Source organism: Pelophylax lessonae (assembly GCF_965119305.1).
Source record: "Pelophylax lessonae genome assembly, chromosome: 8".
In the NCBI taxonomy this organism is placed as follows: Eukaryota; Metazoa; Chordata; class Amphibia; order Anura; family Ranidae; genus Pelophylax; species Pelophylax lessonae.
This window is the reverse complement of record NC_138775.1, coordinates 184,114,241-184,139,381: the sequence shown is the minus strand read 5'-3', so window position 1 is coordinate 184,139,381 and position 25,141 is coordinate 184,114,241.

The following is a 25,141-nucleotide window of genomic DNA, read 5'->3' as shown; positions in this document are numbered from 1 at the left end:
TGCCAGGCCTGTGCATTGGAGTCCCCGCTGCCGAGTGGGGGCGGGAGCGGGCGCTCACCCCCTAGCTGATGCTGCGCACGCTTCCGCCGTAGAGCTACGTCGGTTCACACAGGAGGGCCAGCCTGCCGCAGTAAATCTGCATCGGGCGGTCCTTAAGTGGTTAGGATCAGACATTTCTGGACTGTTCCATAGAGGCTGTCCCTGAAGAAGGGTGATGTTTGCCCTCCAGGGTTGAAAGGCAACATTTTTTTTGTTTTAAAATCAAATGTTCCTACATGGTTGAAACCTGATTACACCCGGCTTGGAATGCCAGCAGAGCAAGATGATCCAGCAGGAACTGATAGGTGTTTTTCAGAATTTTCATCTGGAAAAAGTAGTCACGCATACCCCCTGGCGGTGGAGTATGGGATAAGAGAGATTTGCTTCAAACCACCTGGTGTAATGAAGATTAAAGTGCCTAATTACAATGACTGCAAACAAAGCTTCAAAAGGCCAACTGTTGCTGGAGTACTGACCTGGGACAAAAAGTTTGATGGTGATTTAGCAGTGCCCTACTACTGGAGACCACAGCATGCTTCCTGGAAGATGGTCGGGGGAAGAATATACTTTGTGGTGATTAGGAAGGACAGCTCTTACGGAGTTTCATTGGACAGAGAACTAGACAGGTGAGCAGAGCAGAGGGTGTTTGTGTGGGTGATGTCTGGGTGCACTTTAAAAGGTTGTGGTCAGCTAGAGTTCCTTCTCTTTTCCATTGAGACCAGCTGAGAGCTAATAAATACAGAGGACAACCTTACGAAAAGTATCATCTATGTTTTTTTTTTTTTATTTCTGTAGCTAACATTGTTATTATATCCTTCCTCACCATTAACCAAATCAGAAGCTGTGATAGACTTAGCTAACTATACGAATAGACAAGATAATACATACAGTATTTAGTATACAATAAACTGAGTTAGAGATGAATGGAAATCAGGTGTAGCGGGGAGGCATTGGACTAAATTATTGGACATTTTACACCACCCTGTGATAGCCTTTGCTAATGTCCTGTGGGAGGGATGAAACGTGTCAGTTGACCGGGGGTGGTGACATCAGATCAGGCTGGTGACACGCAGGTGGCAGGCATACTTCCAGTTTCTGTTTTTTAGGCTTGTTTTACCTTGTACGAAAGTGAGTTCTATACTGTGTTTTTTAGCATCATTTTAATAAATGGAATAATGCTGTATATTCCTCCTCTCTTTTGGCATTATACTATACATGAACAGAATCTGCATCTACAAAGAAGGAGCGTCGTTGGAGGACTACAATGGGAGTCTATGGCAGCTGGGGAGTGAATGGGCACACAGGAGGGGAGCACGGACTGCACCAATTTTGTTTACAGCATTTGGCACTTAAGCACTTGAATTATGATGAAACTGCAATAATTTTCACCAATATGATGGACTTCTTCTGATTTTTGAACTTTGATATTGTGTGTATATATATATATATACGAGTCTATGCTACTGTTTACACATATTAGTATTTTTTTTACCAGTATTACTTTACTATTAGTATTTCTTTTTACCAACCTACCAGCCTTGCTTCTTGTAACTTTTTTTCTACCTATGACATTCATGTGACTTTGATGCTATTGTTATTCAAACGATTGTTTGAAAGGAACGAGGATAGGTTTATATATCTTTATTATATACTGTCCATGGAGGTGTAGTGATATGCACCCTTGATTGTGAAACATTTTTTTATTAGCTGTTTTTCTATCAAAGTTTGCTTCCATAGGTTCTGTTAAAGGAGGCGGTCCTGGGCTCGCCCAAGTGGAGTGCTTTGTGACCATTCAATTGGCATTGATTTTAACAGCTTCAAGTGTTTGTGATCATTTGGAGTTTGGAAGTCCATTGTAACGTTCACTTGGATGCATTTTCATGCTCAATATATATTTTTTTGTGATATTGTTTCTGTATGCCTATCAGTTTCTACACATTTTCATTTTCCCTGAGGAAGAAAGCAATTTTAAAATGCTTCAGAATAAAGAGAATTGTACCCAATATGTTTTGATAGTTTTTGCAGCCCCATGCATTGTTTTTATTGGAATTCTCTTTAAGGTATACGGTATATTTTAAATACACCATGTTTTATTCAAGTGTACTCTATGTGTAAATGTATAGAATGCCCAAAAAGTCCTATCCGGATATGGTTTCTTGTTTCAGTATATTTAGGAATGTTGGCATTCATGTGATGTGTGCAAACACTTGGGAATTATCTTAAAGGCATATACTGTTCAGAAATGTGATGCAAGAGAAATAGACTTTTAGTCTGGATCTCTAGGGAAACTACAATTTTCCCAAACCCCTTAGAGTGACAAGGTACGAGGACCTTACACATTATAAAATGTTTGATTGATGCATATGGAATGACCTTTGTTTTATGACTGTTAGGCTGGAGTTTTCAGGAACTTCATTTGACAACAAGACATTTTCCTGTTCTTACCGATAACTAGTAAATTGGAAAGCAGGTACCCGAACCACCTAGAAATATCCAAAGAATTCTAAGGCCTCCTGTGAGGACCAAGGATTATGTGATATAATTAAAATGCATATGTGATTTAAATACAGCATAAAAGCACTGTTTCGTAATATAATTACTTACATTGTTGTTGTCTGTATTTTCCAATATTGAGGATCAGTCAAAAGGCGTGGGTGTTCCTAATCAGACTGCATGTCTAGGTAACACCCACATGTCATGCTGAGCCTCTGCAATTGAAAGAACTGACAAAAAAGCTCAGAAGGAACCAGCCCAGATATGAGCCATGTATGGGCAGGCTTAATGCACCCAAGTTGATCAATCGATCAACTTGGATACAACCAGCCTATCTGATTTTACATGCCATTATTGCTAGATAACTGCTATAGCCGCTAGCAATAATCACTGTGTCTTCTTCCTTTCCTGCAACCAGAAAAAAATTCTATCTATTACCGGCTTATGACTGGAGTATTAAAGGCTAGATAATGCTGGATGTCCGCAAATCATCCTATTTTTTTGCGGATAATGTAAGTATGTACATAATGTAAGTCTATGGCATTGCGGATGTCAGCGGAATACCATCCGCTGACATCCGATTTTCCTCCTGTCAGTTCTGTTCCGTTAAAAAAAAGCAATTCTATCAATTCTATTTTATAGTCCTGCCTTTAAAATATAAAAATGGAAAAGGAATATGAAGAAACAATAAATAGGAAAAATATATACTTTCCTTATATGTAGTTTTTAGGATCCTTTCATGTAAACCTATGTGGGTTTCCACTTGTTGTTCGCCATCTGAGCCTATAAATTACAACACATTGCATCAGTTTTGTACTACTCCTCACAAATTGACATTGCTAAGCTAAACTGCTGTGACAAAAACAGTTCAAAACCTTTAAGCATATTCTCGATTTGGATTGAAAGATTTTAGCTTTTTCTTCCTGAATAAGTTGAGTTTTGTATTCAAAATGTGATATTATCCAGCTTAGTAACTACTTCTTATCAAGGTAAGTGATAGACCGTTACCTGTTTCTTTTGTGACTTGTAAGATGCCAATTAAAGAAATTATGGCAATTTTCAAAACAAATCTTTGAAGATGGAACAGTTAGACTGGAAGATAATCTCTGTTGGAATCTGACATAAATTAGCTTTTACCAAGCTCTAAATACAAACAGCTTGTCTGTTTGTCTTGGAGAGAGAAAAATCGTAGCGTACCGTGACAGCAGATGTAAGTACTAAACAGCAGGTTACACATGTTATTCTAACACACTCGGGTCATCAAAGTTTACATTTTGTGCAAACACAGTTTGTTTTCTTTGGCTTTTTGTAGTTTGGGCACACTTCTTGGCATCTTATTTCTAATGATTTATTGATCTTTATACTGTACATAGTACTCTTACTAGTAGAAAAAAAGGACAGGTCATCTGTAGGATTATTCCATGCAGAGCGTTATCCAAGTACCCTCATCAGTAAACAAACTTGCTCCATCAACTTTAACCACTTCAGATCTGGAATATTTACCCCCCTTGTGTATAAATATAAAAAACAGGGAATAAAAGATAATCTTACTCCACAGTAGATGGGCTTTTAAATGGTAGCTCACAAATAAAGTATATTAGCACCACAAATACCTTATTTAAAATGTGCAAAATTATATTTATTAAACATCCAAAGTCATATACATAGCCTTACTACAAACAGTGCCATGGAAAGAGATATGGCATATATAGATATTCTTCAGGGCTTTTGTTGTCCCCATATACTTCATAGATAGTGTAATATATACATATAAAAAGAAAAAGATAAATCATACAGAGATATACCGTACACAGAATACATATGTATAGGCTCAAGTAAAATAATTACAATATATTAGACCATCCAATATATACATGGGAGGGCAAAAAAAATAAATAAAAAAATGTATATATTTAACCACTTTAGACTCTAAATGCTAAATGACCAGGCCCTATTTTGCGATTCGGCACTGCGTGACTTTAACAGACAATTGCGCAGTCATGCGACACTGTACCCAAATTAAATTGACGTCCTTTTTTCCCCACAAACAGAGATTTCTTTTGGTGGTATTTGATCACCTGTGCGGTTTTTATTTTTTGCGCTATAAACAAAAAAAGAGCGTCAATTTTGAAAAAATAACAATATTTTTCACATTTTTTTTAAATTAAATTTTCAAAAAAAAAATGTAAAAATCAAAATGTTTTAACATTTTAGGCCAATTTGTTTTCTGCTACATATTTGTGGTAAACAAAATCGTAATAAGCGTATTTTGATCGGTTTGCGCAAAAGTTATTGTGTTTACTAACTACGGAAAAGATTTATGTCATTTTATTGTCTTTTTTTTTAACTAGTAATGGCGGCGATCTGCAATTTTTTTTTGCAGGACTGCGACATTGCGGCGGACAGACATTTTTGACACTTTTGGGGGTACCAGTGACATTACTACAGTAATCAGTGCTATAAATATGCACTGTTACTGTAAAAATGACACTGGCAGGGAAGGGGTTAACTTTACTGGTGATCAATGGGTTAAGTGTGTCCCTAGGGGCGTGATTCTAACTGTCAGGGGGCGTGGCTTGTGAGATCATCACAGAGACATGTGATCCTATATAGCAGGATCGCATAGCCTTTGTAATAATCTAAGGGAGAATGACAGACGGCTGTGTTTACATCAGCCGTCTGTCTTTCTCCCTCTGCTGTGGGAGATCGCGAGTGGCCGGCGGACATCGGTGCACACTCGCCCCCCACAGGCGCCTGAGCGAGCGACGTAGGGGTACGTCGCTTTGCCCAGCAGCGGCAGAGTGCCGCAGTATATGTACGGTGGGCGGGGCGCAAGTGGTAAATATATTGAAAATACATTATACCTACCACAAATAAGGGGACAAAAAGGAAGAGGGGAAAAGACAAAATTGTTGTCAGATGATGATGTTTACCCCCCCTCATGAGCAAGCCCTTTTTTGCGATACGGCACTGCAATACTTTATCTGACAATTGCGCAGTCGTGCACCACTGTACTCAAATACAATTATGTCCTTTTTTCCTACAAATAGAGTTTTCTTTTGGTGGTATTTGATCACCTCTGCATTTTTGTTTTTTGCCCCTATAAACAAAAAAAAAAATTTTTTTTACTTTCTGCTATAAAACATATTCAATAAAAAAAGTAAAAAATCTAATTTCTGCATCAATTTAGGCCAATATGAATTCTGCTACATATGTTTGGTAAACAAAATCCCAATAAGCGTTTATTGATTTAGAGCCCATTCACATTGAGGCGACACGACTTCGGGTGGGGGCCACCTGTGAATTCGCGTGCACCGATGTGCACCGCGACTTCGGCGCGACTTGCAGAGACTTCACATAATGGAAGTCTATGCAAGTCGCTCCGAGGTCGCCCCAAAGTAGTACAGGACCCTTTTTCTAAGTCGGAGCGACTTGTGTCGCTCCTATTAGAACAGGTCCTGTACTACTCAATGGACCGCAACATACCGTGACTTGTCAGGCTGACAAGTCGCCTGACAAGTTGCGCTAATGTGAATGGGCTCTTAAGGAATTTTTATATATTTATTTATTTTTACTAGTAATGGCGGCAATGAGGGACTTGTAGAGGGACTGCGATATTGCAGCTGACAAATCGGACACTAACTGACACTTTTGACACTTTTTTGGGAACCAGTGATACTAATGCAGTGATCGGTGCTAAAAAATGCACTGTCAATGTACTAATGACACTGGCTGGGAAGGGGTTAACATCAGGGGCGATGAAAGGGTTAACTGTGTGCCTAGTCTGTGTTGTTGTACAGTGTGCGAGAGGCCTTTTCTAAGGGAAGACATGAATCCATGTCCATGCTTTTCAGGAACACAGGATCCATGCCTTCTCCCCTAACAGAACGGCAATCTGCCTTGTTTACTTACTTACAACCAACCTATAGTAGATTTACAGCCACTGGGTGCAGGATCATGTATATATATATATATGTGATCCTGTACTACCTGGTAGCGGGCATGAAGGCGAGCCGTTGTGTTGGATTCGGACCAGAACAGTCCTCAGATATATCTACTGCCTTCCCAATTGTCAGAGTTTGGTCATTTCAGTGTGCGCACATTAATCTCACCAATTGGGAAGGCAGTAGATATATCTGAGGACTGTTCTGGTCCGAATCCAACACATTTTGGCACCCCAGATGGGACTTTGGGTTCTGAACCAAAGGTAGCTGATCGAGAGGAAACCGAGAGGAGTCAACACAGACGAGGGCAGAGACTGATCACCTCTGAATACGGTAAGACATACTTTGAACCTTACCTGTATACCGTCTCTGTGTTGATTACCTTTGTGTCCATATCAGCTGCCTGCGGTCAGCAAAGACAGGTAATATAACTTGCCCAAAGTCTATTAACAAGGAACCTGCATAATTTATATCTGCTGCCTATTTTTGTTATATGTGTGTTGGTTCGTATAGTGGTGGGGTGATGAGACTGTCAGAAGGGATATAGTCACAGGCGAAATAATTGGCTGGTCTTGATAAAGTGGTTATAGCTGATCACAGACTCCCCTCGTCAGTGCGGTAAAGCACGCTCATCAGTGCGGTAAAGCGCGAGGTAAGGAGGAGAGGGGAAATGCCAAGGAACACGCTCAGCGTGGAGACCCTGTGACGGGGTTCATTCTGACAGTTTTGGTGCCCCTGTAATGTGTGTAATGTGTTCTGTTATTTAGAGAAATTAGCATTTCTTTTGCTGCGTGCAAGTGGGATTGAGAAATGGCAGCTGAAATGACGTATTGAATTTAAGCTAGACAGATCTTCAGTACTTGCTTCCTCTTTCTTGCATAAGAGTTTCGAATCCCCCCCAGCAGCAGCGATCAACCCCTCCACTCTATGTACTTTTAACTTCCTCTTTTTCCTGTGTAGTGCGACGTACAGTGGAACTAACAATGCCAGCATTAACACACATATCCAATTATTTCTGTAAAGTTCAATTGTTTTGCCATTTATTGATATTGAGCGTAGTAATAGTGGATAAGAACACTGTTTCATCATCAAAAACATTTGCCCGTAGTTCCCTATGCGCAAGGGAGATTCGGTGCAAAAGTTCTGAGAATTGGCTACTTGCCAAGGGGGGGGGTTCAAGTGTAAATATCTTTGTCCTATGACAGTTATAGAACGAATTTTTGGACATTAAGGGTTACAGCAAGTAACGTGACCATTGAACCCTATTGGCACTGAGCCAAAAGTTTTAAAGTAGATTAACTTTTCATCTGATTGTAGCATTTAAATTATATTTTAAGGGCACCCTCCAGTGAAGAAGGGGAACCTCTGGTCAGAGTTTTGAAAATTTGGCACTTTGCCAAAAGAGGGAAATCAGTATCAATCAGGAGGAATTACAAAATCATTCACAAATTGATTGCCTGGATAGCTCAGCTGTGATGTCTTGTTCTGATTGTGTGTGTGGTCTTTTGTTTGCTATCACCAAAGAGGTTGGGGATTAGTGAAATTCAAGGAAGGTGGCTATGTGAAGGTGGCTATTTGAAGGCTCAGTTGGGCCACAAGCCGCTGCTCCCCAGCACTCCTGAACTGCGTGTTGTGAGATTGAATGTACATTACCCAGTGAAATGAGGGTTTGGGTTACCCCTTGAGCAGATTGAGCAGAGAGCAGAAAGAGAGGATTATCAACCCATTAGTTGCCAGTACTGCCCCTTCTGGCCGTTAGACGGGACAGCGGCAGAAGAACAGGAAACAGTGAGGGACCTTGGATTTGAGCCCAGAGGGGGGAGAGGAACAAGTCAGAGAAGAAAAGTGAAAAGTTATACCCCCATTACAGCCCTTCCCTACAAGTCATTGTTTTTCTCATAGGGACAGCATCTGATTTCCTCATGTGCAAAGCCCAACCTAGTACACTTCCTGTTGACGGCCATCTTGGTACACCAGGAAGGCCTAACAAAGGCCTATACCCTCCTCTGCCTATATTCAGTTCTCCTTGTTCTAAACCAGGATGGATGATTCCTACCACGCTCCCATCCTCCCCGGATTACAGGTCCAATATATTAGTTATGGAGAAGCATCCAACTGGGACGACTAACTGCAGATGACAAGGGCACCCACTGATTTAACCCCTAATCCAAGACTCATAGTTCTGAGGACTTAAATTGCTCTTGCCCCAACTCCAGTCCCGGTTACCAGCCCGGTTACCAGAAGGGGCACGACGACATATGTATGACGCTTTTACCCCGTCACAAGCAGCTACCTTAATGACAAGTCGGATACAACAAACTTATTCAACTGCCAGGAAAGACTTGAACAGCCTATGTCAAACTAAGACAGAATCTACACTCGACCACCACCCCTACCCAGTACCAAGGAAAGGATCACCAGCTATAACTGTGGGAAACAAGGACACTTAAGAAGAGAACTCAGGGCTCCAAGACGTCCCAGTTAAGACAAGGATCCCCGTGATGGACAACAACAACAACCACCATGCCCCAACTCCCACTAGGAAATTTGCAAATCCGTGTCACCCCTTATGACAGTGTGCTCAAATGGTACTAATATTAACAGTGTTTCTAAGCAACAATGAAAAAAAATATTAACCGAAGTCTCAACAACCCCAGAGACAACATGCGAAGATCTGGCAGAAATTTGGAGCGACCCTTTGATCACCTGATGTGTGATCACTTGCAGAAGTGGGGCCCACACAGAGAAGAGGTGAAGTTCTTTCTGTGTCATAAGGAATTCGCAGCAGAGGGCAATGATCAGACGGCCCGTCAAGCCACAAACCAGAGAAATGGTCTAGTACTTTCCTTTCCACTGTAGATGTTTCCTGTGTCCTGTTACTGAGCCACTCTAACTGGGAACATACCCTTACTTGCCAGATTTGTGGTGTCTTCTACATGCACATTGAATCTGCTAGGAGCTGATGTGCTGTCCAGACTACAGGCCTTGATCATTTTCACGCCTGAACGAGGACTGCAGCTACATACTCCTCTATCCTTAGAAGACTCATCTGCTTTGTGTTCTCTGCCAATCGTGATGACATTTCATGAAGGGACAAATCCAGGTTCAATACCACAGGACCCGAAGACATCAGTCAGAGTCATAAGAGTACCACCTGTCAAGGTGCAACTGAAACCTGAGGCACTCCTACCCAGTAAACCACAATACCCTTTGAAGCCAGCTCAATTCATAGCTATTTCAGCATAGGTCGAGACCCTTTGTCTAATGAAGCTCTGATACCCTGTACTTCTAAATGTAATGCCTCAAGGAGCCTAAAATTCCCCATCCTGATTTGCTAAGGCAATGACATCCATTTGAGACACATGGATCCAACTCCACCCAGAGGTTGTGCTCCTTCAGTATGTGGATGATCTCTTGCTTTGTGCGGGCACCCAAGAAGAGGCATCATCAACTCGCTCTGAGAGCCCCCTTTGCTACTTGGCCGAACAAGACTGCAAAGCCACAAAACACAAGAACCAGTGGTGCAAAGGCACAGTGGTCTTTCTTGGTCACTGCATCTCAGAAGGCACACTACATCTTACCCAAGAACAAGTCGCAGCAATCAAGGCCATTCCAGTGCCAATGGGTCAGAGATCCCTCCATCCCATCCCTCCATCCTTGCTGGGACTGATCTCCTACTGCTGTTCCTGCATTCCCGATGCATCCCTACTGATGCGACCCCTGTATGATGCCCTGAAGACCGATCCTTCCCTACAATCAACAAAAGCCCTCACCAACTTTGAACTTCTGAAAGACATTCTGTCCGTGGTCCCCGCCATCCACCTTTGGAACTATGAGAAGCCTTTCAAGCTATTCTCGAGAGAGAGGGACATGCCACAAGAGTACTATTCTTGCCGCTTGGACCCCGTGGCTAGGAGTGGCCCTTCCTGGTTAAACTGTTTTTGCTGTCCATACTCTGCTGGACAAAAACTTCAGACCTCGTTTTAGCACACCTGCTCGTTCTGGTTTTGCAAGACAATGCTGTTTCCCAAAGTGTGCTCTACTCATCCCGGACAATGTGTCCCTCCAGCGAGTCACTCTCAACCCGGCCACACTTCTGCCGTTTTTTCGAGGGGGGACAAGAAGGAGAATAAGGAGAAGGACAAGAAGGAGAAGGAGAAGGACAAGAAGGAGAAGGATAAGATGAAGAAGGTGAAGAAGACCCCTATAAATACTCCAGATATGCAGACGAAGAAGGCAAGTGCCATACTGGTGGCCAGAGGGTTCCTGACAGCGGCCGGAACACCATTGAAACATGGCCCAGTAATCAAGGATTTAATGGATGCACTATTCCTGCCTGAACAAGTGGCTGTCTTGAAGGTTAAAGCACATGGCAGACTGAATTCTCAAGAAGCCATAGGGAACCACTTGGTGGATATAGCGGCTAAGCAAGCAGCAACAAACCAACGAAAAATGTCCGAAGTGGCCGAAGAGGAGAGTGAATTTCCAGTGCAGATGCCTTTGGCAGTGCAGATGCCATCTGACAGGCTATACCTAGCTTCTATGCAAGGGGCGGCTCACACAGATAAAAGGAAAAACCGTTTACCAAAATATATGTATTCAGCAGTCATCCAATGGGAGCATGGATCTGCACATCTCTCTAAGAACTTAATGAATTTACTGATCAGCAGATATTACTGGGCCCCAGGATCAGGAATAACCACCTTAACCAGAAATTACTGTGCCTCATGTGCAGTATGTGAAAAATGCAATCCGGTGAGGACAGAAGAGACACCGCAGAAACATTTGGCGAAACCCCTGTATCCATTCCAGAGGATACAAATTGATCATATACAGATGCCAAAAAGCCCTAGTGGTGGTAGACATGTCCTCCGGTTGGCCAAAAGCCTACAACGTTACAAACATGACAGCCTAGGCCACAGCCAAGAAATTATTCAGTGAGATATTATGTAGATTCGGGGTCCCAGAGGTGGTAGAGAGCGATCAGGGCCTAGCTTTCACAGCAACCCTTACTAATATAACCAGTATTACATCCATTACACCGTCATCGGCTTGCTCCCACTGTGATTATACACAGCGGGAACAGCACCTGCCGATCATCTGATACAGAGGCAGAACGCCAGTCTGCCTATGTAACCACTTGCCGACCAGCCGCTGCACTTATACTGTGGCAGGTCGGCTCTTTTATGCAAAACAACGTACCTGTACGCTGTTTTGTGTAATAGCCAACGGGGGCACACAAGCACAACTGGTCAGAGGGGGACCCGTGATCCCGCCCCATAGAGACGGAACACCGGTCTGCCTTTGTAAACACAGCAGACCGCCGTTCTGTCACAGATGAACACAGGAATCTTGTGTTCCTACTATTTAGGAACAAAGGTCTCTGTGTTCATCTAGTGAGTCCATCCCCCACACAGTTAGAAAGCATCCCTTAGGGACACACTTAACCCTTTGATCGCCTCTGGTGTTAACCCCTTCCCTGCCAGTGTCATTAAAACTGTAACAGTGCATATTTTTAGCACTGATTACTGTAGTAATGTCACTGGTCCCCCCAAAAGTGTCAAAAATGTCAGTTAGGGGTCCGATCTGTCCGCCGCAATGTCGCAGTCTTGCTAAAAACGCTGACAGCCACCACTACTAGTAAAAAAAATATATATAAAAATGACATAGATCTTTCCCCTAGTTTGTAGACACGATAACTTTTGCACAAACCAATCAATATACACTTATTGGAGGTTTTTTCCCCAAAAATATGTGGCAGAATACAGTGATGAAAAAATCAGATTTTTTAATTTTTTTTCTTTGCTGTGATGATGGCAGAAAGTAAAACATTTCGATATTTTTTTTTTTTTTCAGAATTGTCGCTATTTTTATGTTTATATAAAAATAACAACAGCTAATCAAATACCACCAAAAGAAAGCTCTATCTGTGGGGAAAAAAGGACATCAATTTTATTTGGGTACAGCATTGCATGATAGCAGAACTAATCAAATACCACCAAAAGAAAGCTCTATTTGTGGGGAAAAAAGGACATCAATTTTATTTGGGTACAGCATCGCATGATAGCGCAATTGTCAGTTAAAGTAAGGCAGCACTGTATAGCAAAAAATAGCCTGGCCATTAAGGGGGTAAAACCTTCGGGTCCAGAAGTGGTTAAATAAATACTTGTAGTAGAAATGGGGCTCACATTCCCTGCAATGCAGAATTTGGACAAACGTTTGTTTTATCATTTTATTTCTGTGAATGGGAAAACTAAATAAGGTGTTGGAATTGATTTGAATCCCTCACGCCTAAGGGTAAAACAAATATTAAAGTGGTTGTAAAGTCACAATGCGTACTTAGTAGAATCCCCTCTGTTATATCCTGCTATTTTGCTCAGTGCCATTGTTTTAATAATTAAGCAGCGCAATACCTTGATTTACAGCGCTGCTGTACAGTCATCTGACGTCCAGGTGCTCTCCTTCCCAGAGGACTACAGAGGGAGGGGCTGAGGTCCCCTCTGATGTCAGCCGGATGGAGAGCGGTGGGCGGTCATGTGAGTTCGATAAGATATTGCGCTGCTTCATATTTATAAAACAAAGACACTGAGCAATATGCAGGCAGTTCCCGGGTTACCAAAAAATAGGGTCTGTAGGTTTGTTCTTAAGTTGAATTTGTATGTAAGTTGGTACATTTTTTAAGTGTAACTCCAGCCACAAAAATAATTTACCTCACTTTCTGTCCCTATGACAATTGGATTTTGAAAATTTTAAGTTGTTGTGGGAACAAGGATTGATGATAAACCTTCAGTGGAGACACCTTTTCCCACGATAACTCTTATAGGAGTGAATTTCCCTTCCTAATGGTAGATTTTCTCTCACTTCCTATTGTCTCTCTCCGTTTGTAAGTAGGAGTCATTTGTAAGTCGGATGTTTGTAACCCGGGGACCGCCAGTAACAGGATATAACAGAGAGGATTCTACTAAGTACTCATTGTGACTTTACAACCACTAAGTACACATTGTTATTTTACATAGAATAGCAGCAGGAGAGGAGGGGCAGGGAGGAGATCGCTCACAAACAGGATCCAGCAGGCAGGGGGGGAGGGGGAGAGGAGGAGAGGTAGAGACTGGGTCACATAAACTGACCACGGTATTAGGGCTCAGCAGCCATGATTACCGTGGTCAGCACAGACAGGGGGACACAAGAACAGGCAGGATCGGCCAGGTATATTACAAGATAGGAGGGGACAAATTACACAGCACAAGCACTGTTCTATAGTACATGTTTTAACCAGTTCCGGACCGCCCCATGCACATATACTGCAACAGGGCGGCCCGGGTGTGCAAAATCACGTACAGGTACATGATTTGTGTCCACCATCCTTGCGGTGATCGGATTTGGTTCAGAACCGATCAGTCATCAGGTCCAGGCCAATGATTTACGGCCTGGACCTGCTGATCAGTTCTGACCAATAAAAGTATACAGATCTTTTTTTCTGATCACTGTATTAGAGTAACGGGTGACACCAGTTAACGTCAGCATCAGTTAGGGTCAATCCCACACAGTATTAGATTTTAACCCTTTGATTGCAAGTAACACTAACACACACTATATACCTCCATTATTAGTATAATATCTGAACGGATCAATATCTGTGATCTGATCAGAACTTTGCCAGCATCCCCAATAGTATAGTGTTCCCAAAAATGTGGCGTTAGCAGGATCAGCCCAGACACCTGCCATCACCTGCATCTAGCCCCTCCACCCAGCCCAGCCAAACAAGTGCAGTATCAAGGGGGCGTGGTCTGACCTCGCATGGAGATGGCTGCCTGATCCCTGCGCTCCCGCCGCTACGGACACCAGCCTCAAACAGCTAGAGAGACTTTGCCGTTTTACAGCCCGACAACGATGGGATCCACCTCCCGGGCTTCCTCCGCCACCCGCTCGCGCTCGCCGAGGGACATAGGAGCTCGGCTGAGCCAAAGCATCCCCGAACTGTTCCGGACCCAGGGGACAAACATGGCACTCACAGGCAGCGTGGCGCCCTCCTCCACTCAAACCCCGCAGCCTGCTCGCTCCTATGCCGCCGCTGCAGCCTCGGGCAACGATCCACCCGCCATGCCGACCCCCCTTCCTCCCTCGGTAACGATGGCAGACCTCAGGATGATCGCAGCCGACATCAAGGACACCCTGGGCTCGGCGATCCATGACCTGAGGGAGGAGATGAGGAGCCTGACCGGCCGAGTGCAGGGCATGAAAACAGTCACAGCACAACATGACAGAGTGCTGCGGTCTGTCACACGTGCGGTGGATTCTCACTCCCTGCAGCTTAGGGAGCTTCAGCGGCACATGGAGGACCTGGATAATCGGGGTAGACGTCACAGTCTGCGGGTACGTGGTCTCCCCGAATCTGTGGAACCCGACATGGTCGCCCCTGCTGTCACAGGTATCTTTAACACCCTTCTTGATCGCCCCATGCAATCCCCCATAGATAAGGAACGGATACATCGTGCTCTCCGCCCGAGGGGAAGGGATGGCGATCCTGCCAGGGACGTGGTCTGTTGCCTGGTGGACTACAAGCTGAAAGAAGAGATACTGCGAAAGGCCAGGAACAGGGCTAACCTGGAACATGAAGCTGCTGCCATTCACATATATCAGGACCTCTCCAGCATAACCTTGCAGCACCAAAGAGATCTGCGTCCCCTGCTGGAGGCCCTGAGGCTGAAGGGGATACCTTATAAATGGAAGTTCCCTTTCTGCCTGTCAGCCACCGTGCAAGGCCGCACGGCTCTCTTGAGGGTCCCGGAGGAACTTCCGCACTTCTGTGCCGCCATGGGGCTCCCGCTAATTGATGTCTCCAACTGGTACGCTGCATTCCGTGGGGGTCCGCCGGCTGCACCAACGCCCAGAGAGGAACCTATGGAGGCTTATGATTCCCGCTTCAGGCGCCCTCGTTCGCCCTCACCGCTCCGGCCCCTCGTGGCTCTGCAGATACCGCCTTTGGCGTTGAGTCCCACGAAACCTCCCAAGCAAAGGAAACCCCGCCAAGGAGACTGATGGTCGGGACTCCCGTGATCGTCTGGCAAGTATCACTGTTGTCCACAATGTATGTTCCCTTGCCTTTTCCTTGATATCCCGCTGTTTACTGGATTGGCCACTTTCCCCCCCTTAAACATGGAGCACACGTGTGTTTGTTGTTGTATTGTCCCATGTTTTGGCTGACTTTGACTTGTCCTGCCTCCACTCCACATGCCTAGCCAAAGTGCCTTGTGATCCTCCTCAGACTGCTCCCTGACTCAACGCTTCTGCATTGCCCGGCACCCCTATGTTCTAACGGTCCCGCCCTCCTGTCCACTGAACGCAGCTGTCTGCCCACCCATGCTTGACGGGGTCGGGCGGTCAGCCCCCCCCTCCCTATTTCCCCCCCCTCCAGCTCAGTCACGTTGCCGCATGGATCTCGCCTCACAGCATATGCAGCAATATGATCCCCTATATGCCTTACCTGTTCGTGCCATATGCTGCTCAAGGGTCGCCTTGCCTCTGTTGGACTTCCATATACTGTTATGCCCCCCCGGTTACCACGGCCTAGTGGTTATAGACCTTACAGGCGTCCTGACTGTTGCGGTCCTATGTGTGACACGGATTACTTTTGCACTGGGTGGGGTTAGGGAGGGGTGGGTTTTGGGTTTTTGGTTTTTGATCTTTTGGTTTTTGGTTCTCATCGGGCATGCCAGGTGTACCCTACACGGGAGGTCCACAGGTTAAGGTAGCGCTGCTGGCAACAGCAAGGTTGCACATTTCAATGTAACTTAATGTTTATCATACTGTGTTGATGTTACCTGGGATAATGCTAACCTGGGGGGTCGGGTGGGCTTGCCGGGGTCGTGCAGGGGGGGGTCGCCTGTTCTGGACGGGCCCCTTCCGCCCCTGGGGAGCCGGCCGGACCCCTCTTGTGTGATATGTGCTTGGAGGGTGGACTGCATAATACGTGTCTATGTTTTATTGCTCCTGTACTGCTATAGCTGTAAGTTGAGGGGGGCACACCCTCCCTGGTGGCGAACGTCCACCGGGGGTGGTGGTCCTACCCTGCCCCAATCGGGGTTTCCATGTTTTGGTTATGTTTTGCTAGTTCACTCCTGGCCTTGTGGCGGGTGACACCGGTAACCCCGGAGGCACGCGAGTGACCAGCTGCTTTTCAAAGTATGTGTTACACTCCACATTGGTTCTCTAGTATACCCCATGCCATGTTTCTACTGATGCACTGACCTCACGGGACTCCCTCCCCTATCCCTATGGGCACTTGCATCTTGTCCGTCTTTATTGTCTCTCCCCTTTTTACATCCCCTTTTTATTGTCCGTCGGCGGGGCACACGGTCGGTTGGTACCTGTTTCTACCCTTTTTTCTCCTTTTTTCCTTTTTCCCACCAGAGTGTGGAAACAGGATCCCACGTGTGCCCTCCAGGTTAGGTTTCATCCAACCCCCCTAGTGTGTTACGGTTGACTGCGTTTGTCAGTTTAACAGCTCTCATTAGCACTTCTACACTACCCTCCCCTTTGTTGTTTCCGTACTTGACAGGTAGGCGGGACCTCCTGCCACCGGATTGCTCCCACACCCTTCTCTCCCTCTTGCCCCCCTCGTCCCCATCTTAGCCCTCCTTCTCCTTACCTGCCCCCTCTCCCTTCTTTCTTCCCTTTCCTCTCCCTCTTCTTTCCCTCCTCTTTACCCTCTCTCCCTCTCCCCTCCTTATTTCTCTCTTCTTTGTGCTGAACTCCATGCCTACCTGCTCTAGGCGACGTGTGGCGCGCTCCCCCGGAATGAACGTTCCAGAACCACTCCTGAAAATCCTTTCCCTTAACGTCAGGGGCCTGAATGTTCCCGAGCGTAGATCTAAGCTTTTGCACTCTGCCCGTCAGACTAAGGCGGATGTGGTGTTTCTGCAAGAAACCCATTTCCGCTCGGATAACACTCCCCGCCTTTGCGACCGTTTCTTCCTGACGGTTTATCACTCAACGTCCAGCATTTCTAAGTCTAAGGGAGTTTCTATCCTTGTCTCTAAAAACTGTCCGTGGACTCTACAAGACTCCATCTCAGACCAGGAGGGACGCTTTCTCTTCATTAAGGGCACCATACGTGGTCAAGTCTTTACGTTCGCGAACATTTACGCCCCGAACAAACGCCCCGTACCCTTTTTTAGGACAACGCTTTTCCGCCTGACCGAATTTCAGGCGGGCACCTTGGTGGTGGGTGGGGATTTCAACATAGCCCTTTCCCCCCTCCTAGATGTCTCCTCGGGCTCCTCCTCCCTTCCATACTCCGCCCTGCGAGCGATTAAGACTCTCCTTAGAGACCTTCTGCTCCATGACGCTTGGAGGACGCTGCACCCGGAAGCCAAAGACTTCACATATTTCTCGCACCCACATAATAAATACTCCAGGATTGATTATCTCTTTGTTTCACAAGCTGCCCTCTCTTCTTTATGCTCTGCATCCATTGATCCTATGTTTCTGTCCGACCACCACCCGATCGCCATTTCCCTTTCTCTGAAACCTGACCCTGGTCGCTCCCGCTCCTGGCGCCTGGACAACTCCCTACTGTCCGACCTGGTATATGTCGCGGAATTGAACTCTGCTCTGCAAGAGTATTTTGCCTGTAACACTACACCTGATGTGACCCCTGCTACGCTGTGGGCGGCCCATAAGTGCACCATTAGGGGCGTCTTTATTGCCATGGCCGCGAAACGCAATAAGGAACGACGGGCTCGTATTGATACCCTCACGAAACGCGTCCACTCCCTGGAACGCGCCCACAAGCTTACTCTGGCCGCACACACCCTGACTGAACTGACTCAGACCCGACAGGACCTCCTCACGGAATTGGGCTTTATAACGCAACGTAAATTCGCTCTACAGCAGCGACTGTTTTACGACTTTGGCAACAAATCGGGCAAATTCTTGGCCAGAGCGCTTCAAGCACGACGGGCGGCGAGGACAATCCACTCAATCACGGATCCGCGTGGCGGGAAGGTCACCTCCACCAGTGATATCGCTCAACAATTCCTTTCATATTACCGTGAGTTGTACAATCTAGGTACCCCGGACTCTGGAGTCCCCCCCGCAGACAGGGCCGCACATATTCGGGCATTCCTGCAGAAATACTCCCCCCCTCCCCTTTCACCGGAAGCCTTGGCGGATTTCGATGCGCCCATCTCCTCCCACGAATTGCGTTGTGCACTCAAACAACTTAAACCGGGGAGGTGTCCGGGCCCGGATGGTTTGACGGTGGGGTACTACAGGACCTTCGGGGATATCCTGTCCTCCCCAATGCTTGCGGCTTTCAACTCCTTCTCTGATTCCCCGACTTTGCACCCAGATTATTTGGAAGCCCACATTACCGTCATTCCTTAACCCGGTAAGGACCCTTCCCTGGTCTCCAACTACAGGCCAATTTCCCTCCTTAATGTTGACATCAAACTGTATGCTAAGGTCCTGGCGAACCGTCTGCTACCCCACATTCCTGATGTCATCTCGCTTGACCAGGTGGGTTTTGTCCCCGGCCGCGAGGCCCGGGATAACACCCTCAAGGCACTCAACATCCACCACTGGCTGACTTCCTCCGGCACGCCTGGGTTCTTCCTCTCGCTCGACGCGGAGAAGGCGTTCGACAGGGTTGCCTGGGACTACATGACCGCGGCATTGGAGTCTCTGGGCATCACTGGTCGCATGTTGAACTTTATACGAGCCCTTTACTCGTCGCCCTCGGCTAGGGTACGGGTCAACGGGGGCCTGTCGGACGCCTTCTCCGTGTCGAATGGGACCCGACAGGGTTGCCCCCTTTCCCCCTTGATATACATCATTACCCTTGAACCCCTCCTCCGCCGCATTAACTCTAATCCCGATATAAACGGAGTAACCATAGCCCATCATACATATAAGCTGGCGGCCTTTGCCGATGACGTGTTGTTGTTTTTGACGAACCCTGCAATCTCTTTACCTAACCTTCTTCGGGATCTTGACGCCTTTCGTCTTTTATCCAATCTTAAAATTAATTATGCAAAATCAGAGGCCCTAAATATATCCCTCCCGCCTTGCAGGGTGCAATTCTGCAAGGACAACTTCCCTTTTCACTGGGAACCCTCTGCGATCACATACCTAGGCATCCAGATCCCTGCAATTCTTGCCGACCTTTACTCACGCAACTACCTGCCACTGTTGCAGTCTATAAAAGCAGACCTCTCTAAATGGGAATCTGGCTCCTTCTCCTGGTTCGGCAGGATTGCGGTGATCAAAATGAATATCCTTCCCAGACTTCTTTACACTTTGCAAGCTGTTCCCTTAAAGCTCCCTCCAGCGTTTTTCCGTTCATATCGCTCCGCATGCACATCTTTCATCTGGCGTTCGAAGCGCCCCAGGCTGTCTTGGGACGTCTTGACTGCTCCGAAGGAGGTGGGTGGCCTGGGCTTGCCGTACCTTCAGAGATACTACTGGTCCTGCCACCTGGCGAGGGTGGTGGACTGGCACAAACATTGTCATGTCAAGGCCTGGGTCGCGTTGGAGGACTCTTTCTCCCCCATCCCCGTACAACACCTGCCCTGGATCTCAATGCGTTCCTTTCCGACGTCGTGCTACAAGCACCCGACCATCAACCCCACGATCATGATCTTTCGCAAGTTGTGCAAGACCTTGCACCTGGCATCCTCGCCTGGCCCTATGGTACCCCTTATTCAAAATCCGGACTTCCCTCCGGGCCTCTCCTACGTCCCTCCACAGGGATCTGCTCCCGACGCTCCATGCAGGGCAGAACACTGCTTTCAAGCGGGTACACTGCTCTCTCTCCATGATTGGGCGCAGAAATACCCAGACTTTCAGCTTCGCTTCTTCAATCACTTACAGCTCCGAGACTTTCTCCTACGCACCCCTGATGTCTCCTGTTGGTCTAGGGACCTCACCCCTTTTGAGACCCTCTGCAGATCTTCGGACCCGCAACGGCATCTTATTTCCCTACTATACTCCCTCCTCTCTGTGCAACTACCACCTCACCTCGTCCGTTTACGGGCTCAGTGGAAAGAGATCGTGGCCAAACCCTTGTCGGATGATGATTGGGAGCGAATCTTCTTCCACATTCACAAGGGTTCCAGGAACGTCCTTACACAGGAGACTGGCTTTAAAATCTTCGCACACTGGTACAGGACACCTGAACTTTTACATAAAATGTCGGCAGACCTCCCTTCCCTTTGCTGGCGTTGCCATCTCCATACAGGATCTCTCCTACATATCTGGTGGGATTGCCCGCGGATCCAACCCTTCTGGAGGACAATACGCGCCCTCATTACCCGTATCACTACCTATACACCGGATTTCAGCCCGGCACAATTTCTCCTCCATCATTCTTCCCTCCCCCAGCGGACATACAGGAGGTCTCTGGTCTTTCATTTGATCTCCGCCGCCAACATGTGCGTTCCATGCCTATGGCTGTCTCCCTCCCCACCCACTGTAGCTGATTGGCTGCGGAGAGTTGGAAGGGTCGCCCGTATGGAAGACCTCACTTTTCAGGCTCATGACACTCCCTCCAAATTTTATGACATTTGGGCCCCGTTGATCGATTTTGCTGCTTCGGATGAGCACCGTCGCCTGATGAATACTTAGTCTGACTTAAGCCTGCCACGCACCACCTGCCCCTTTGACGTCTTCCGGGGGAGTGCGCCCGCACTCCTCTTCTCCTCCCTTCCCCATTTCTGATCTCCCTTCTACTCTCCCTACCTAGCATGCTTTCTCTATCCCTCTATCCCATCTTTTTATGCTCTCCCTCTCTTTCCACACTGTCTCCTGACGCTCGCAACGTCGTCCTCCCACACCTGCATTCCCCGAGACTCCCTTCTCCCCTACCTCCTGTTGCCTACCGTACCCTTACGCAGCGATGGGCGGTCCGTATGTATGTATGGATGGTGCACTCCCGGCCCTGGACACAGCTTGCTCCCCTTGGGGGTGCCCCTTGAGGGCATTCACTTTTCTGCCTCCTGGCCGTCCCCATCCTCACCTCCCCAATTTGGGGGGTCAGAATTCTCCCCTTTCCTCATTACTCCTCTACCCCGTAATTCCCAATACCCCTTGTGATTACTCTGAACTCCATAGCACATTGGTTTCGACCCATGCGGCTGGGATATGTTCCTAATCCGCAGCGGCCCTCTGCACTTGAAACTCTATACTGAATTCTTGGCCACGTATGTAACGAGGCCGGGTCACTTTTGTTTTGTTTATGCCTCAGTATCTCCCGCAGATGGCATCTCCCTGCTCCTGGATACAGTCTATGGTTATTTTGGATGTTTACTGTTATTTGTACTTGTGTCTGCTGATTGTACTATATTGCCATCACTTGTACATGTACATTTTTATTCTTCTCAATAAAACGTTTATAAAAAAAAAAAAAAAACAAGTGCAGTATCAAAAGATCACCAATACACAGCACACAAAATTGCAGCATTAGCAGTGTCAGGTCTGATCTCTGCTAGCACTAGCAGTTAATTTTTTTTGCAGAGGTTTAAACAGTCCTCGACAACCAGATGCTTTTTTACCTGTGAGTCACACTAGGTACCTGTAAATTTAGCGGCCAAAAGTCAAACGAAAGGTACACTGGTGAAGAGGCCTACAGGATACTGAGCATGACAGATAAGAGCGCAGGGGATTTCTCACTGTCAGATTCAGGCTCAGTATTCGAACCTGTAGTGAGCAGCGGCACCCTGGCAGATAGCTCTGATGACGGAGTAGAGGTCCCTGCTAAGATTAGGCGTACCCAACCCAGGTCTTCTGTTGCTGAGGTGCTACATGCCATGCTACAACCGCATGATTCTAGTATACAGCCGAATGTTGGTACTAGTACCGCTCAACCTTCAGGTGATCTGGTGAGCACCAGCGGCCTAGTACACCCTGGTCATAGACAAGCCAGCCCTGCAGTATCACTTGGTGACGTGCGAGTCCCAAAAGTGCAGTTCAAGCTGGTGGGGTGGCTAGCACAATTAGTGACCCGCAACCCATAGAGCCCATAGGGCCCTTCCTGATGCGCTTGTAAATCCTGATTGGCAGCCCACAGATTCTGCAACACCCGTACTTCCCCCATTTACTGGCCAACCCAGAATTCAGGTGGAAACAGCAAATTTTACTCCCCTTGATTTTTTTTAGCTGCTTTTCACGGAAGATCTGTATGGATCTATTGTGGACCAAAGCAATTTGTATGCTAATCAATTTATTGCCGCAAACCCAAATTTGACCCTTTCCAGACAATTTTGCTGGAAACCTATCACGGTTCCCGAATTTAAGACCTTTCTGGGCCTCTCCCTCAAAATGGGCATTACTAAAAATTGTGAGTTGCGGTCATATTGGTTCACTGACCCAATTCATCATATGCCTGTGTTCTCTGCTGCCATGGCAAGGGCTAGACATGAGCAAATATTGCGGTTCATGCACTTCAACGACAATGAACTCTGTCGTCCTCGGGGTGACCCTGAACATGATCGGCTCCACAAAATACAGCCCCTCGTAAACCACTTCAACCAAAAATTTGCAGCCTTGTACATCCCTGAAAATGAGGTCTACGTTAATGAGTCCCTGATTATGTTTTCCAACAGTTTCTCCCAGCAAGGATGCCAGATATGGGGTCAAAATGTATAAGCTCTGTGACAGGGCAACAGGCTATACATGGAGTTTCCTGGTTTAAGAGGGAAAACTGCCCAGACTACATAGGGAACAGCGGCAAGATTGTTTTGGACTTGGTGTCACCCTTATTCAGAAAGGGATACCATTTATACATGGACAATTTCTACACAAGTGTGCCACTTTTTAGACACCTCTTTCAATTAGGAATTGGCACTGTGCGATCTAATTGCCGGGGCTTCCCCCAGCGGCTTGTAAATGCCCCACTTAGTCAGGGAGAGAGAGACTGGTGAGGTGCAACAGTGAGGTGTTGCTTGCAGTGAGGTGGAAGGACAATTGGAAAGTTTTCATTCTGTTCCCCTTCGCAGAAACAGCAGTCCAAATTACAACGGTGACTGGTGTTGTTGAGAAGCCCCTCTGTGTCCATGAAATTACACAAAGAGATCATCACAGCCCTTCTGTATCCAGAAGGTTCTGTGGTCCGGTTTCCCAATCAAGATGCAGTGAGCCAGCTGCAAGAGAGGCATTTTCTGGATGTCCTCCCTGGTACCCCTACCAAAAGAGCACCCCAAAAAAGATGCCGTGTCTGTAGCAAGCACGGATACAGGTGTGACACCCACTATTTTTTTCCCTCCTGTCCTGATGAACCTGGTGTCTGCATCAGTGACTGTTTCCGTCGCCACCACACATTAGCGGAGTATTAGTATACGGTACAGCACAGTCTAGGGCACACTTTCAGTCAGGGTCTCAAAAGATATTAGATGGCTATCACATTTTGAGTGACTCTAACCTGGAACGTTTATAGTTTCAATAAAAGTGTAAAAAAAAAAAATAAATAAATAACATTTTTTTCAAAATCAAAAAGCCAAAAATAGTTGTTGCTTTATTGTTCTTACTGTTTTACTGTATTTTATGCTATACTGTAATGTTTTATTGTTACTGTGTTTTATTGTCAACCATTATTTTCCTTGCAGGCATGTCATTCTACTGTTTTACTTTACTGTTACTGTGTTTTACTGTTAACTATTGTTTGTTTTGAAGGTACGCCATTCAGTTGCAGTACTGATTTGTTTATTTTGACAGCAACAGGGTTTGCTCTCACAATACATAAATCCGTGGCTCCAGCAGTGTAGGAGGTGATTTCACCACCGAAGTTAAAAAAAAAAAACATATATGCCGAAGCACAGGGGATTGGGTGGACACAGAGGGCGGATCACAGAGGTACTAAGTACTCACAGTACCCCAGCTACAATACCTCAGTACTTACAGTACCCCAGCTACAATACCTCAGAGCTTAAAGTACCTCAGTCACAATACCTCTGTGCTCACCTTACCCCAGTCACAATACCTCAGTACTCATAGTGCTCCAATCACAATGCCTCAGTACACACAGCGCCCCAGTCATTAATATTACCTCAGTCACTCACAATGCCCCAGCTTCTCACAGTTTCTCAATAGCACTGTTTCCAAGCACCTTGCCACTCATCGCTGAGGTCTTCGATTCACACCGCTGTCACTTAGCTCTCCTCTGTTCACATTCAACTCCGTCCCTCTCAGTAGAAATCAGACAGAGGAAAAAGCACAAGGTCTTGTCAGAATGTTTATACTACTCTGATATAACAGTGTCTATTTATGGTTAATAATAAGCCAAGATCTGTAAGTAGGAGATTCTGAACTTATTTCCATAAATCAACAAAATGCAAGATCGTTTTAAGTGACACTAAACTGAAGATAGGGATCATACAATTTCTGTGCAAAAATATATATATTTATTGAATACTTAAGTGCAAGATAAAATGTCAAATATAATTGGTGCTAAACACAAAATTAGAATAAAATACAATGAAACAAATTACACAGGTAATATGAGAATAAAACCAAAGAATTTTGTCTCAGAATAATAAAATGATCATAACCAAAGATTTTTAGAAAATGATTAATAGTCTACCAGGAAGACATAAAAATATGGCAACCAACATGACAGATGTGACACGTGACCTTTCTCTCATCTAACAGATGTTCAATTCCTATATTTTAAA